This window comes from Salvelinus namaycush, chromosome 35 (genome assembly GCF_016432855.1).
Source record: "Salvelinus namaycush isolate Seneca chromosome 35, SaNama_1.0, whole genome shotgun sequence".
Classification (NCBI taxonomy): domain Eukaryota; kingdom Metazoa; phylum Chordata; class Actinopteri; order Salmoniformes; family Salmonidae; genus Salvelinus; species Salvelinus namaycush.
The window spans coordinates 9,382,173-9,400,430 of NC_052341.1; positions in this window are offsets into that span (position 1 = coordinate 9,382,173).

Below are 18,258 nucleotides of genomic sequence, written 5' to 3' on the forward strand. Positions count from 1 at the left end.
CTGTAAATGATGTCTGAGTGTTGGAGTGTGCCCCTAGCTATCTGTAAATGATGTCTGAGTGTTGGAGTGTGCCCCTAGCTATCTGTAAATGATGTCTGAGTGTTGGAGTGTGCCCCTAGCTATCTGTAAATGATGTCTGAGTGTTGGAGTGTGCCCCTAGCTATCTGTAAATGATGACTGAGTGTTGGAGTGTGTCCCTGGCTATCTGTAAATGATGTCTGAGTGTTGGAGTGTGCCCCTAGCTATCTGTAAATGATGTCTGAGTGTTGGAGTGTGCCCCTAGCTATCTGTAAATGATGTCTGAGTGTTGGAGTGTGCCCCTAGCTATCTGTAAATGATGACTGAGTGTTGGAGTGTGTCCCTGGCTATCTGTAAATGATGTCTGAGTGTTGGAGTGTGCCCCTAGCTATCTGTAAATGATGTCTGAGTGTTGGAGTGTGCCCCTAGCTATCTGTAAATGATGTCTGAGTGTTGGAGTGTGCCCCTAGCTATCTGTAAATGATGACTGAGTGTTGGAGTGTGTCCCTGGCTATCTGTAAATGATGTCTGAGTGTTGGAGTGTGCCCCTAGCTATCTGTAAATGATGACTGAGTGTTGGAGTGTGTCCCTGGCTATCTGTAAATGATGTCTGAGTGTTGGAGTGTGCCCCTAGCTATCTGTAAATGATGTCTGAGTGTTGGAGTGTGCCCCTAGCTATCTGTAAATGATGTCTGAGTGTTGGAGTGTGCCCCTAGCTATCTGTAAATGATGTCTGAGTGTTGGAGTGTGTCCCTGGCTATCTGTAAATGATGTCTGAGTGTTGGAGTGTGCCCCTAGCTATCTGTAAATGATGACTGAGTGTTGGAGTGTGTCCCTGGCTATCTGTAAATGATGTCTGAGTGTTGGAGTGTGCCCCTAGCTATCTGTAAATAATGTCTGTGTTGGAGTGTGCCCCTAGCTATCTGTAAATAATGTCTGAGTGTTGGAGTGTGCCCCTAGCTATCTGTAAATGATGACTGAGTGTTGGAGTGTGCCCCTAGCTATCTGTAAATGATGTCTGAGTGTTGGAGTGTGCCCCTAGCTATCTGTAAATGATGTCTGAGTGTTGGAGTGTGCCCCTAGCTATCTGTAAATGATGTCTGAGTGTTGGAGTGTGCCCCTAGCTATCTGTAAATGATGACTGAGTGTTGGAGTGTGCCCCTAGCTATCTGTAAATGATGTCTGAGTGTTGGAGTGTGTCCCTGGCTATCTGTAAATGATGTCTGAGTGTTGGAGTGTGCCCCTAGCTATCTGTAAATGATGTCTGAGTGTTGGAGTGTGCCCCTAGCTATCTGTAAATGATGTCTGAGTGTTGGAGATTGCCCCTAGCTATCTGTAAATGATGTCTGAGTGTTGGAGTGTGCCCCTAGCTATCTGTAAATGATGACTGAGTGTTGGAGTGTGCCCCTGGCTATCTGTAAATGATGTCTGAGTGTTGGAGTGTGCCCCTAGCTATCTGTAAATGATGGCTGAGTGTTGGAGTGTGCCCCTGGCTATCTGTAATAATGACTGAGTGTTGGAGTGTGCCCCTGGCTATCTGTAAATGATGTCTGAGTGTTGGAGTGTGTCCCTGGCTATCTGTAAATGATGTCTGAGTGTTGGAGTGTGCCCCTGGCTATCTGTAAATGATGACTGAGTGTTGGAGTGTGCCCCTGGCTATCTGTAAATGATGTCTGAGTGTTGGAGTGTGCCCCTAGCTATCTGTAAATGATGGCTGAGTGTTGGAGTGTGCCCCTGGCTATCTGTAATAATGACTGAGTGTTGGAGTGTGCCCCTGGCTATCTGTAAATGATGTCTGAGTGTTGGAGTGTGTCCCTGGCTATCTGTAAATGATGTCTGAGTGTTGGAGTGTGCCCCTGGCTATCTGTAAATGATGTCTGAGTGTTGGAGTGTGCCCCTGGCTATCTGTAAATGATGTCTGAGTGTTGGAGTGTGTCCCTAGCTATCTGTAAATGATGTCTGAGTGTTGGAGTGTGTCCCTGGCTATCTGTAAATGATGACTGAGTGTTGGAGTGTGCCCCTAGCTATCTGTAAATGATGACTGAGTGTTGGAGTGTGTCCCTGGCTATCTGTAATAATGTCTGAGTGTTGGAGTGTTCCCCTGGCTATCTGTAATAATGTCTGAGTGTTGGAGTGTTCCCCTGGCTATCTGTAATAATGTCTGAGTGTTGGAGTGTGTCCCTGGCTATCTGTAAATGATGACTGAGTGTTGGAGTGTGCCCCTAGCTATCTGTAAATGATGTCTGAGTGTTGGAGTGTGTCCCTGGCTATCTGTAAATGATGACTGAGTGTTGGAGTGTGCCCCTAGCTATCTGTAAATGATGACTGAGTGTTGGAGTGTGCCCCTGGCTATCAGTAAATAAAATAAACTTGAAAATGGTGCCGACTGTTTTGCTTAATATAAGGAATTTGAAATGATTTATAGTTTTACTTAAGTATATTTTAGCAAATACATTTACTTTTGATACTTTAAGTAAAACCAAATACTTTAAGACTTTTACTCAAGTAGTATTTTCCTGGGTGGCTTTCACTTTGAGTTATTTTCTATTAAGGTATCTTTACTTTTACTCAAGTATGACAATTGGATACTTTTTCCACCACTGGTAACCCATGCTCATGTTAACTTACACTCAGGAAAGAGAAGAAGAAGAATGATTGTTTTGTTTTGTTCGTTTTTTAGTGGGTAGATCAGCTTTAATATTGCAGATAGATTGTGGCTTCTAACAATATATTTGTATATAATTTCCAATATTTGTATATATATATTTTGTAAATACAGTATATATATTATTTTAAATATATATATATTTTAAAATATGTATTCCTTCTTTATTATTTTCCCCTAACCCTGCCAGCCCTCCCCTAATTGGAGTAAACTAATAGACAACAACACTTATGCTTCTGCTTCCAGCTTATACATACTATATACATTTTACGGACAGTATATTTTACATTAGTTATCTTTTGTTTGTTTTTAGTTCCAGCCTTCAGCTACCCTCAACCCCTCCCATCTATCGCTGAAGACCATCCAGTTTCGATTTCTAGCTGCCATATATTTTTCTATATACAGTGGGATGAAAAAGTATGTGAACCCTTTAGAATTACCTGGAGTTCTGCATAAATTGTTCATAAAATGTTATCTGATCTTCATCTAAGTCACAACAATAGACACACACAGTCTGCTTAAACTAATAACACACAAACCATTTTTCATGTCTTTTTTAACACACTGTGTAAACATTCACAGTGCAGGTTGGAAAAAGTACAGGTTGACCCTCCTTTGGCAGCAATAACCTCAACCAAACGTTTTCTGTAGTTGCGTATCAGACCTGCACAACGGCCTGGAGGAATTTGGAACATTCTTCTTTCCAAAACTGTTTCAGTTCCACAATAATCTTGGGATGTCTGGTGTGAACTGCTCTCTTGAGGTCATGCCACAGCATCTCAATGGGGTTGAGGTCAGGACTGACTGGGCCACTCTAGAAGGTGTATTTTCTTCTGTTCAAGCCATTCTGTTGTTGATTTACTTTTGTATTTTGGGTTGTTGTCCTGTTGATCACCTAACTTCTGTTGAGCTTCAATTGGCAGACAGATAGCCTTGCATTCTCCTGCAAAATGTCTTGATAAACTTGGGAATTCATAGTTTATAGTTGGGATGAGGTTTTGATGTTGGTGTGCTGTGCCTTTCTTTCTCCACACATAGTGTTGGGTGTTCCTTCTAAAAAACACAATTTCAGTTTCATCTGTCCACAGAATATTTTGCCAGTAGCACTGTGGAACATCCAGGTGCTCTTTTGCAACCTTCAGACGTTTTTGGACAGCAGTGGCTTGTTCCACAGTGTCCTCCCATGAACACCATTGTTGTTTAGTGTTTTACGTATTGTAGACTCGTCAACAGAGATGTTAGCATCTTCCAGAGATTTCTGTAAGTCTTTAGCTGACACTTAGGATTCTTCTTAACCTCATTGAACATTCTGCACTTTGCTCTTGCAGTCGTCTTTGCAGGACGGCCACTCCTAGGGAGAGTAGCAACATTGCTGAAATTTCTCAATTTATAGACAATTTGTCTTACCGTGGACTGACTTTTACAGATAATTTTGTAACCTTTCCAGCTTTATGCAAGGCAACAATTCTTAATCTTAGGTCTTCTGAGATCTCTTTTGTTCGAGGCATGGTTCACATCAGGCAATGCTTCTTGTGAATAGCAAATTCAAATTTTGTGTGTGTTTTTTATGTGACAGGGCAGCTCTAACCAAAATCTCCAATCTTTTCCAACCTACACTGTGAATGTTTAAATGATGTATTCAATATAGACAAGAAAAATACAATAACTTGTGTGTTATTAGTTTAAGCACACTGTGTTTGTCTATTGTTGTGACTTAGATGAAGATCAGATAAAATTTTATATAAAATGTATGCAGAAATCCAGATAATTCCAAAGGGTTCATATACTTTTTCTTGCTACTGTATTTTGATTGTATTTTGCATATGAGTGAAAGACAGATTTCCCAACAGAAGCACATCAAACACAATTGTTGATGAATTCTCAAATGTGAAAACAGACCTGTTGATGTTGTGAAAGTTATGATTAGTTTCCGTGTTTGTCTACAATCATAACCATATGTTTCCACTTAAGGTATACAAGCAAACATCTTGTGAAACATACAGGCAGTGAAAAATCTTTCATTACAGAATGAAAATAAAATGCATGGAACTCATTAATTAAACAAGATAAAAGTCTCAATCTACCAGATATAGAATACTGCACGCAGCGATAGCTGTCCAGGCCTGAAGATAAATAAAATAGGCACACAATGTGTACTGTTCTCTATGGTTCACATTTATGCTCCAGATTTTCCCACTACAATAGGTCATTTTGTTGGTTACTTCATAACGAAACAGCATTATGCCTTCTGGATAACACCTAAACCCTCTAGAAACAAGGCATACATTGTCATAATAATCAAATAACATAATCATTTCACAGTTAATGTCAGCTCATGGCAACTGATGTTTCACTGTCTGACACGAACTGTTATTAAAGACAGTTGGCTTTAACAGCATGCTGCTAGCCATAATAGTAACCATTGGCTAGTAATAGCTGCAAGCCAAAAGAGTAACTGTTGGCTAACAGGAACTGCTAGCAATAACGGCAACTTTTGGGTTACAGCATATTGGCCATATAGTGGCCCTAAGCAATGGTGTAACTGATGCCAGAGGCTGTCGTCAACTGAGGTGGAATAAATGTTAATGTTTTAGGTAATTATTATGCAAGTATCATGTAAGCCTATTCAGGGAGGTTTTGATTGTTTCGGATTTAGGTATGTAGCATGCCTCGACAGAATTGTGATAAACACTTTGCTGAACAATTTGTTTAATTATGAATTGTACGCTTGATTTTATATTCTACACAGCTCAATAATATATGGTAATAAAAAATAAACAGTGGAGCAAATGTTGTAGTAAAACAAGTTAGCAATCTTTTTTGGACTTTTATTATAAAGAACAGTGATATTTGAAGACAACTAGGATCAGTTTAAATAAAATTTGTCAAATAAACTTTCAGAATTTTTAACAAAAATAATACTGTAGCTATTGGTGTCTTTTTCAAATGAACCATGAGAATGGAGTGTTGTTTTAAGGCCAACAGTACAAGTTTCTACAACAGATTTGTTTAGAGAAAGTCAAATGGGTATCTCAGTCATTCAGGGTGGAGATTGGATGCATATTTACATTGAAGCATTTATTTAGACTTTGATTTGAATACATTTATCAATAAAAAATCTCTTCTCTCTCCCAATCCACATCTCCCTAATCCACCTCTCCCCCTCTCCTCCTCTCTCCCTTTCATAATACATCCACGCAGCTTGGTCAAAAGTTTCCTCTTTGCCTCTATGGGTGTCTTCTCAACCTCTGGGGTGCATTCTGAGGTGATCCGTTGGTTGTGTCGTTGTTTAGCAGAGCGCACCCAGTGGTCTGACACACGCCTGGGACTCCTCGTAGTCCTGGGTGACCTCTCAGTCCAGGCCGGCCTACATGGCCTCTCTCACCCTCTCGTCCTGGTGTGCCATTGAAGGCTCTGCCAGGTCTTCCACGTTGGCCTGGTGGATAAAGAAGTGGAAATTCATTTTCAGTGGGTAAAGAATGACTGTGCCTACGAACTACTACACGGCTTTGAGAGTTTGCAGTAGACTTTATATTGACTTCCCATCTACTTTTCATTGTAAATAAATGAAATGTTGCAACATCTGCTTACCAAGAAACCGGCATCTGTTGTTATATAATGATTACAATAGAACTGGGCCCATCAAAGCTGTTGTTGGATTTCCTTTGCTATGCTGTAAACCATTATTCAGACAATAAAAAGGATGCAGAATGAAATGTTGCGTTACCCTTTGGTCCCTGGTCTCCGATGTAGCCAGGTAGGCCATGGCCCTCTGCTCCCTTATCTCCTTCATCTCCTTGATCCCCTAGGAACCAGACACAATGTTTTCACAGCATGAAGGACAACAGGAAAACACATGATATGTACCAGCCCTGACAGTGCATGCCCCTGGGACTAAGCTGGTACACAGGAACAAGCAGTTCATGTTGATTAAGGACCATGTGTGTTACTGAGATCATCACCGGATAGATGTATAAAAATGCCTTGTAAATATTCATTAGTTTGGCTTGGGGAATGTACCATAAGTGTGAAGTCATGCTAGGCCCTAAAGCAATACATTATAATTCCCCACGAGAACATACACAATGACATACTTAGTTAAGTTCAGAGCCATATATATAGACAGAGTTGGGTCAGGTTTTAGAACAGCTGCCATGTTAGCACCTTTATTCTTGAAATGTTGGTGATGTAACAATACAATAATGCCTCTGATAGTTCCCTATGAAATGACCCACAGACATTTTTATTGATTAGCATTAGGCATACACTGAACTGTGTTGTCGTGTCAACAAACATTCTGTTTTTACTGGACATCTTCATAGGTTTAGAAAACTATGAGAAATAAACAGCACAGGAAGTGTCAATTATTGCTTAGCAATGGCTAAGGAGGAGAAAGTGGCGCTCTCGGGAGGTTAAGACAGAAATCGTATTGGCCCAACTCTCTCTCTATATATGACTGTTTATCTATGTTACGTCTGCTCCATTCAACTTTTGGTTGTCATGGTATTTCTTTGCATATTTGTAGGCAAAATGAGAACCAGTTATGTGTACTTTTCAAAAAATATGTATTGTTGCATGTCATAGAAACGACTAATCTAAACATACTGTCATGGTGAACAGCAATGGCTTATATATAGACATACATTTTCAGATATTGCATCAAAGGAATGCTGAGATCAATTTCGTTCTGGCAGTCATTCATTTGTACAGTATTTCTCACCTGGCTGTCCTTGTTGGCCTGCGTCTCCTACCTCCCCATAGAATCCTGGTTGTCCGATCTCTCCATTCACACCGGCAATACCATCACCACCCTAGAAACACAACAACCAAAAGACTCTTAAGTGAGGTGAGCTTTGACAGAGATAAAATATGAGATATTTACATGATAAGGTTATCGCAGGCCAAAACATGGGGCTTGACAGGAGTATTTTTAGACAGTTGTGTCTTTATGAACTTGAAAGACTCTGTGGTTTGAAAATGTTAGTATAGGAAACATGAACAGAGTCTGTCTTAATGCTTAATAATTGTGGAAAAGGCTTTCCACTCCAGGGATGCTGGTGAATCCCTCCAAGAACCGATCAACACAGAGCAAGTGCCTCTTCTGCGACTTCTTATTTGTCTTCACGGGAACATGGAAAGTCTGAATGTTTTCATTCCAACCTATACTGCCAAATATTTCAGCTCTCTCACTCCAAGTGCTTCCAATATGTAAGCATTTTACTTGGCCCGGGGAGACACAGAAACATAATAACGTATGGAGTGTGCACTTCAACAGTGTTCCTGAGCAAAATGACCTATTAATTAATATTCATGGATTCCTACAGACAGTGTCTATGTTCAGATGTTAGAGGATTTTTAATCATTAAAAATCGCACAAGAAATATTCCAGGCATTGACTTTTTTGGGTTTCACACGCACACACACGCACGCACACACACACACACACACACACACACACACACACACACACACACACACACACACACACACACACACACACACACACACACACACACACACACACACACTGACAGCATAGTAACCCCCTAACATATGACACTCACTGGAGGTCCCGGGGGTCCCTTTTGTCCAGAGGGACCGGGGGCACCCAAGGGGACGTCTCCGTAGAGTGGGCACACGGCGGCACACGTCCTCTTCACCGAGTTAGCAAAGGTGGACATCTGTTCCAGCACCACTCTTTTGCAGACCTCAATCACGTGTTGTGCGGAGAGGGTTGGGCCCTGCGGAAACAAATCATGACTGCATCCATCACTTGGGACAACGACAACCCGATAAGGAATATGACAGAACAGGAAAGACTGGGCAAGGCTGGCACAACCAGCAGCATGCAGGGCTCTGTGAGGAAATGGGTGGGTGTCTGTAATGAACAGTGAGAAAACACAGCCAACAATATTTCGTTTAGGCTCATTATAGATTTACAGCCATACAAAATGCAACCCTTGCTGCGAGTCACAAAAAAACCAACACTAATGAGAAACCATTTACAAGAATTCTCGACACCACATTGATACCACACATGGTCTAACAACATGTACATCAATCTCCCCCGACTCAAAGTAGAGGAGAGATTGACTGCATCACTACTGGTCTTTGTGAGAGGTATTGACGTGTTAAAAGTACCGAACTGTCTGTTCAATCGGTTAACACCCAGCTCAGACACTCATACATACCCCACAAGACATGCCACCAGAGGTCTCTTCACAGTCTCCAAGTCCAGAACAGAGGCAAGGAAACACACAGTACTACATAGAACCATGACTACATGGAACTCTCTCCCACCTCAGGTAACTCAAGCTAACAGTAACATTATTTTAAAAACAGATAAAACAACCTCAAAACACAACGCAGACTGTGAAGAGACACACACACACACACACACACACACACACACACACACACACACACACACACACACACACACACACACACACACACACACACACACACACACACACACACACACACACATTCTACACACACCAACACATTATTCTTAGTAATGTAATGTAGTATTGTAATGCAGTAATGGAGCAATATAAATTTGTATAATGCACAATGTTTTGTTTAATGTAATGTTTTATCTCTGTGTGGACCCCAGGAAGAGTAGCTGCTGCCTTGGCAACAGCTAATGGAGATCCTAATCAAATATTATATTCTAAATATGCCAATCGCTACAATGACTAAGTCTGTCAGAACAGCTTTGATGAGGTTAGGGTGGGGTATCTGTGAAATGTCTTTTATCAAAGAAAACAGAAGATACGTAGCTGGCAGAGGAGGCTGGTGGGAGGAGCTATAGGAGGACAGGCTCATTGTAATGGCTGAAATGGAATAAATGGAACAATATCAAACACATCAAACATATGGAAACCTCATGTTTAATTCCATTCCAGCCATTACAATGAGCCCATCCTCCTATAGCTCCTCCCACCAGCCTCCTCTGGTAGCTGGCATATTGTTGTGATGCAGGTTGGAAATATGGTGGCTTGTTTTAATGGATCAGTCAGTGCTACAGTAACATGCACACTGATGGGAGCCAGTAGTATTGTTCTTTATACAACACAATTGAAAGCAGGTTCCAGTCTCTCTAACGACTAGGCGTTGATGAGTCATCCACTGCATGTGTGACTTTATGTGTTTTACTATGTGAGTCACAGCTGAGTAAAGATAATACTGACTTCGTCCTTTTTTCCATTTCAGACCCAGACAGTCAATAAATAGGCCTACTTCGATTTCAAACGTTTATATGGCACTCGCCCAAAACAAAGTAAGTTACTTGACCATTTCAGATCGTGGTGGACATGGCCGTCTCTGTACTTACCGGTGGCCCTGGCGGCCCCTGAAATCCGACTGGTCCTCCATCGCCACGGACCCCCTTTGTTCCGACTGGGCCTGTGCGTCCAGGCTCGCCCCCTGGCCCACGCTTCCCCCGGCCACCGTGGGGACCCTGTGCACCCGCGTCTCCAACCTAGATCACAGACAGAGCATCAAGGGACATGTTCTGTAATACATACACAAGCTACTGATAGGTTAGGTAGTAAGCTGCCCAGGACAAAACAATCTCTCTCACACAGTGCTCATTTGGTAGAATAACTAGACACAGCATTACGAGACATTGTGTGCAGGTAGCCTAGCGGTTAAGCACATTGGGCTAGTAACTGAGAGGTCTCTGGTTCAAATCCCAGAGCCGACTAAGTGAATAATGTTCCCTTGAGCAAGGCACTTAACCCTCAATGCTCTGGATAAGAGTGTCTGCTAATATATGTAAAATGTCTCATGAAATAAGATATGGCTGTGTAGAAATCCAGATCTTGACTATAATCCATCTTATGCAATGACTGTTGTCTCCATTTTGTTTTATGTGACTATTGTACTACAAAGCAAAGAAACGATATCTTACCTCGCCTTTGGGGCCCTTTTCTCCTTTTTCTCCCTGTGGAAAGTAAGAAACCCCAGAGTGAATGCAGTTAGATAACTTGGGCTTCGTGACTACTGCTCAAAATGAAGTAGATACAATTTAATATAATGAAATGTGTATATGAAAAAACAAAGCAATAGTATAAGTACCGTTTCACCATTGACACCTTGGATCCCTTCAATGCCTATATCTCCCTGGAAGATACAATTGAAACAAAACTTGATTAGAATGGCCTGGCATCTTTTTCACAGGCTGTCTGTCTGAACATGTAGTCCTCGTGGACTGAAACGCAACACAGCATTTCCTTTGACTCTAATTCATTTGATGTTTAGGACAGCGTTTATCTCACATCCATTCATCACCACTACTCTTTGATGGCCCGCAAATATTTGCTTTCTTCTTCTTCTTCTCATCCAGGAGCAGGATGTGTGTGTGTGTGTGTGTGTGTGTGTGTGTGTGTGTGTGTGTGTGTGTGTGTGTGTGTGTGTGTGTGTGTGTTAGTGTGTATAGTCAGGATGTGTGTGTGTGTGTGTGTGTGTGTGTGTGTGTGTGTGTGTGTGTGTGTGTGTGTGTGTGTGTGTGTGTGTGTGTGTGTGTGTGTGTGTTAGTGTGTAGTCAGGATGTGTGTGTGTGTGTGTGTGTGTGTGTGTGTGTGTGTGTGTGTGTGTGTGTGTGTGTGTGTGTGTGTGTGTGTGTGTGTGTGTGTGTGTGTGTGTGTGTGTGTGTATGTGTGTGTGTGTAGTGAATGTGTCTCCAGAGTCCTTTGCCTCTGTCCTGATGGATGGCAAATGTCAAATGAACATGTACTTCAGAAATACTGCAAAAACTACTTTGGTTTATAGGGGACCTAATGTTCCAACATGCTCTATGTTTTTAACAGCAGGCCACTCCGTGTCTCCCTTTAGACTATGTATCCATGGTCTATGGGGCGGCAGGTAGCCTAGCGGTTAAGAGTGTTGGGCCAGTAACTGAACGGTTGCTGGTTCCAATCCCTGAGCTGACTATGTGAAAAATCTATCACTTCTGTAAATGGATCTGGTTAAGAGTGTCTGCTTAAATGTATCAGTCTGCATAAAAATTATACTCAGTATCTGATGTCTAACTCTATTTAGTGTTACTGGGAAAGTGTTATATATATATTTTTTTTATTAAGCATTATTGAGGTTGTGTGTATAATAAAATGAAATAACATGATTCAGACTTTCGAGAAAAAGGTTTGTGCAAATAATGATTTACATCTTATAATCCCTTGATACATTTCCTAATCCGTTGAGCATTTTCAGCGCTTTTAAAGCCAGCACGAAAGGCTCCTGAAATAGGTTATATTCGGATTTGAGAGCTGACACTGGAAGGAGAACAGAGAAGCCCATGGTTTTACTCACACACACTTTGTAGTCTGACGCCACTACGAGCCAACTAATGATGCAGCCAACATGGAGTGATGCTATGCACTGCAGTACAGTGGGGATTGTCTCGCATCAGACAAGATCAAGCCTCAAAAACGAGTTGAAAGTCAGATGTTTGATCTAACTACATCAGGGGTTCTATGGAATGGGAGACTGTGGTTTAACACCGTGGAAGAATGTTTCCTAATGCATGAAAAGACGCATTGATTTTATAACGAATAACGCACATGTGATTGAGAGGATTGTAAGAAAACCATCCTGTAAACACCTATAACAGGTCCCATCCAGACCACATAGTACAAAGCAAGCTTTGAGTTTGGTATCAGCAGCCAATTAAATAGCTAGAACAGGCTGTGAACAGACTCCTGGGGGAAGTTTAGCACCAACGTTAACTTCCGGTCCAGATGGGGAGAGAATAGGATATTCTGGATGAAGAGCCAAGGCTCTGGGAAAGCCAATGTGTCACAGCTAGTGAACATGCCACGAGAGAACAGGATATCCAATCAGGTGGGGAGAACTAAGTGAATCGTCCGCTTGTTTGTTTGTTCCGCCCTGGTCATGGGGGTTGACGTGGGGTTGTTGACAGGTGAATGGGGGGTAGTGGGCTCCAGAAGATCTCTCAGTGGTGACACATGAAACCACAAGAACTGGCAGCAGTAACATAGCCATTGTATCAGGCTGCTATGTATCAGACCAGAAAGAACAGGTCATATATTTTGTCTGTGTACATCTCTGGATATTGATCTAGTGCAGCAATTGGCAAAAGGCGTCCCTCCAGTGATTTTTGTTCTTCAAATAGGGGGATTGGTTTGCTCAAAAAGACTGTAAAATCACCAGGAATTTGGCTAAAATGAGTTTAATTTAGCAAATATGTTACGAAGTAATCCCATGTATAAAAATAAATGGCTTAGTTGTTGTCTTACTGTAGATGTGGACTCCGGAACATCCACTCCTCCAAAAATCGTCTGCGGCTGAACTAGTCGACTACCCCTAGGCTAGTGTTTCATTTGACCTCTTTGTGACTGTTTTGTAATAGTCGGAAAGTGTTGGTACTGTGTTGAATACAGTAGCAAGTCTCATTATCAAGTCAGTTAATTTCGAAGATGTGCTTTTATGTAAAATTCTGAAGAACGTCATCCGAACTCACTGGCACTTATATAGGTATTGGTACCAGTTCCACCTTAGCTTTGATACCACAGACAATGTAATGTTATCGAGGTGTAGACTCTGACTAATTAATGTCTTGACACTTGACTTCATTAATCAAGTCCTAACACACTTCATTACTCGCTACATGTTGCTCTTCTAGCAGTACAGTAGGTGAATAAAGTTGCTTACCTTGGGGCCTGGCCGGCCAGCTACTCCCACATGCCCCTGTCCGAGAAACAACATGTTTTAGTGGTTTAGAGAGAATGAACTTGTATTTCAAAGAGTTTACAAAGAGTCATCCGGAACACTCACGACAGGTCCTGGGGGTCCAATAAATCCGGGTCTTCCTGGCTTTGCTGCTGATCCTTTATAACCTCTGGGGCCCTGGAGAGAGAAACAGGTCTTACATTTAGCAGAGGGACTACTTTCTTTTCTCTTAAAGGGAAACTCCACTCAAAAAACAATATTTTGGTATTTTTTTCATTGGTGCACTGTTGATACATTCCCAAAAATGTTTTGCATGTCAGCAGTCAAGTTTTCAAGATATTGGACGAGCAAGAAGCAAAATGTCACCGGCCACATTATCATGACGATACAAAATGCAATGGCTCCGTAAAGTGAGACGTGTGAAGATGTGAAAGCCAACTGTACTTACTGTTTGGCCTTGAGGCCCCATCTCCCCTGCCGGCCCCAGCATTCCTTTCTCTCCCTGTTGAGGGTAAAACCCACATACCTTTATTACCGTATATGAATCAAACTAATGAAAAAGTATTGTTTGTTTCATGAGATAGTTCCGTTACCATTATTCCGAATTGTCCGTTTCTGCCCTCTGGGCCCTGGGGTCCTTGGTAAGCCTTGAGAAGGGACGGAGGATAGCACAGATCAGATACAGACAATAGATAGGGTCCACATCCATCGTGCCATACACAAGGTCAAAGCATTAACCGTACACAAGGTCAACGCATTAGCCGCTTTGGATAAAAGCGTCTGCTAAATGGCATTTATTATTTATATTATTGCTAGTGTAAACAGCAACATGGATGATAAAAGACAGTGAACCTACCTCTATTCCTATGTCCCCATCTCTCCCGGGCAAACCAGGATCTCCTATAATGCCCTGTGAAGATATATTGTTATTGATGTTACTAAAAGTTTGCCCATGCTTGTTCATCTCTGAGATTGAAATGTAAATTTCAGTCAGAATATTTAACCTTTTGTCCAATGGTGCCATATCTTCCTTTTGATCCTTGGGTTCCCTGGTGTTGACAAACAAGTTGAGTAATGAGACTGTTGTTATCACTGATATATATATATATATATATATATATATATATATATATATATATATATATATATATATATATATATATATATACACACACTGTATATATATATATGTGTGTATATATATGTAATTTAAGTCATGTACGTCTTTGTATACTGCATATGCTGTAAATATATATTGTTGTTGTTGGTGAATACAGTGGAAGAGGAACTGTTTGCATGTTTAGAAATGAGAGACCCGATTAGGTGCCATACGTACAGGTTTTCCCTTTTCCCCAGCAACTCCTGACTCTCCAGGATCACCTACAACACCCTGCCAAGACAACGTAAAGACAAACCACATGTTTATTCTGTTTCACTGAAATGAGACCAACTTTCCTTTCAATTTGTTCCTGCTTGTTGTGACCGGAGATGTTTTAATGTTTCACTAAGGACGTCTTCATCTACAGTGGAATTAGGAGACATTTGAAAGATAGTTCTTGCCTTGTTAGCTGACCTGCAGATGGTCCTCCCTCTAGGAAATCACTAGGGTTGAAAGTGCTACCGTTACTAACCCAATTTGTTGTGTTGCTATAGTTTGCATACTTAAAACTAATCCCAAACCTGGCCACAGGTACTAAGTTTGTTTGTGGAAAGAGCCAAAGTGCCAAAACATATCTTTCCGCCATGGCCTCGTCTCAACATAAAATTGTATTCATTTCTCTGTGTGCGTGCATAAAGGCTTGGCAGGTGGCAGAAAGTGAATTTACAATTGGTTTATGGGTTGTAGCAGTGTTAATTTCATCAAAAACTAGTGAATAGTGACTAAAATATTCGTCAAACACCTGTTTTTCAGGGACAATTGACGAGACTATAACTGACTAAATAGACCCTGAAAACTGTTGACTAAAATGAGATAAGACAAAAATTATCTCTGTTCCTAAAATCGGACTACTAAGTGGACTGGGCAAGAGTATTTGGAGAGATTGAGAGTTTTCAGTGATAAGCACTATTCATGACATTGAACAGGAGCTAATGACTGTTTCACCCAGTGTTCTAGTTGAGTCACTAAACCTCGAGTCCAAATCAAGTCCCAAGTATATAATGTATATAAAACGTTTGTGGGAAAAGTGGGAGGTTTGAGTGAGACTACAAATTCAAAGACAGCCTACTTTTCTATACTCAAGGGAGAGAAAAACATAGACATTGTATGAGTCTGTTTGTTTTGTATGTAATATCTATGTAGCCTGAATTAATAATTTACATGGCCAGATTAATAATTTACATGGCCATTGTTACATATTCTTATGTGTGTCCTATTTCTGCTGCTGGGAAGAGAATAGGATGATGTTATGGTTAAATCTCTGTTAGTAAGACAAGGCTATGTTTGTTTGTGCACATGGAAATCAGTGATTTATGTTTACTATAGGCATAGCTGCAGGAAGTAGGAGTGCTGAAAAAAAAAAATATATATATATTGAAAAATATATACTTTCTTCACAAAAGTAGTGCCCTGGGCCTTTAATAGTCCTGTATTAGCAGACTGATATACCCGTCTTCAGCACCAGCGCTGGCAAAAAAAGTTTGTCCACCCCCCCAAACTACTTCCCGCGGCTATGACTATAGGTTAATAAGACAATACAAATGTGATATTTTAGTCAAAATAACTAACAGGCTGACTACACTGCTCGCGTCGTGTGCGCGAGCGTTGCAAAATAAATGTAGAAATCTAGGTTATTCAATTATTGCACCCACACTGCTCGCGCGCGCCAACGAGAGTCTGCGTTGCCAAGGGCTAAAATAGAAGTCAGTTCTATTTCTGATGCAGATCGCAATGCAAGTCCTGCCTCTCCCATCTCCTCAATGGTTTATAGAAGCAGGTACCCACGTGCCATCTCCTCATTGGTTATACCCACGTGGCTGACTGAAAGATGAACGAAGTCAGTGGCGGTAATGCACCTAATTTATGAAAGTTGCCAATCGCAATATAAAGTCAAGAGAAGAAAAAGCCTGGAAGGAGGAGAGATGACTAGAAATTATTCGGTTGACCATTTTATGTGTGGATTAATTGGCGGAGTAGAGGACCTTGTGCATTTCAGGTAAAATAACAACTCAATGTTTGTATCCCAGGACAAATTAGCTAGCAACAGCAAGCTAGCTAAAAAGGACAAATTAGCTAGCAAGTGCAAGCTAGCTAGCTAAATTGCCATAAATGTTTAGGGCTTTTCGACCTGTCCCCAAATTAATGAAATTGGTTCAGAGTTTGTTTTGATATTTTAACCTGTGTGTCCTGATCGCGTTTGGTGTGGGGGGACAAAATACATTTATGCACGATGGCGCAGGCGCACTGCCGGTTTGGGTTCCGTGAAATAGTAGAGTAAATCTAAAAAAGAGTGCCAAAACTAACACTGGGTTGTAGATACAGTATTATTATTATTATTATTATTACAAGTGGGGTTTGGTGTGAACATGTGTGATGTGGCTCTTAACATACCTGCTTTCCCTGTGACCCAGGAGGTCCTTCAACACCGGAGGCCCCTTCTTCTCCCTACAAACAATACAAGCATAAAATGTTGTTGAAAATGTAATAATTCATAGGAGAGAACATGGAAAAATAAGAGTTTCTGGTGGAAAATTATTAAATTATATTCACCTTCACTCCTGTATATCCTGGAATTCCTTCATATCCAAGTGGACCTGGATCACCCTGCAAGAAGACAGAGAAGTTAGTCAATGATGATAAAACCAATGACAAGTGGGATTGATCACTAGTATACTGCAATATGGCTGTGTTTACACAGGCAGTCCAATTCTGATATTTTTGGTAAAAGAGCTGACCTGATTGGTCAAAAAGACCAATTTGTGGAAAAAGATCAGAATTGGGCTGCCTGTCTAAATGAAGCCTGTCTCCCATCTTTAGAAAGACGTACCGTTTCTCCTTGTACTCCGGTCCCACCCAGCTCTCCAGGTGACCCCTGAGTTCCCTGGAATCATTATTAAAACATTCAAATGAGACCCTCTTAATCTTCTATTAAATAGAACAAGCACGGCACTCAGCAAAATAACACACTCATGAAAAGTAAAAAAAATATATATACTTTTCAACTTGACTACATATGCTCAGAGCCATATGTATTCTATATACAGTACATGTATGGTTCTGCAATGTGCACAATGATGCGTTTAACACACCTAATGGAAGCCTATGGGATTTGAAGAGACCCTATCATCCATTACGAAGGACAACACAACCTACCTTGAAGCCACCGGCGCCATGTAATCCCTTCAGACCTTTGGGACCTCTGTCGCCCTGAAACACAGTAGCTCGTTAGCACTAATCTGCACCGTGACACCAGAGACCAGCTAAAGAGATGATGGATATGTGTTTGAGGGTGGATTACATCAAGGCCGTGAAGTCCTCTCATCCCCTTGTTCCCGCTGATTCCTGCGATGCCCTGAGGGAGACAGGTTGTTGTTATCCACAGTGCATACACACACACGATAACATACACACTATACACACACATACTGTACACATGGATTTAGTACTGTAGATATGTGGCAGTGGTGGAGTAGGGGCCTAAGGGCACACAGTGTGTTGTGAAATCTGTGAATGTATTGTAATGTTTTTAAAATTGTATAAACTGCCTTAATTTTGCTGGACCCCAGGAAGCGCATCAGCAGCTAATGGAGATCCATAATAAATACAAATACAAATTTCTTCTGACAACTCAACCAGACAGATACAGATCTGATACAGGTCGGGGTCAGATGTCGGGTCTTACCTTAGGGCCTGGCTCTCCAACGTGGCCATAGTCACC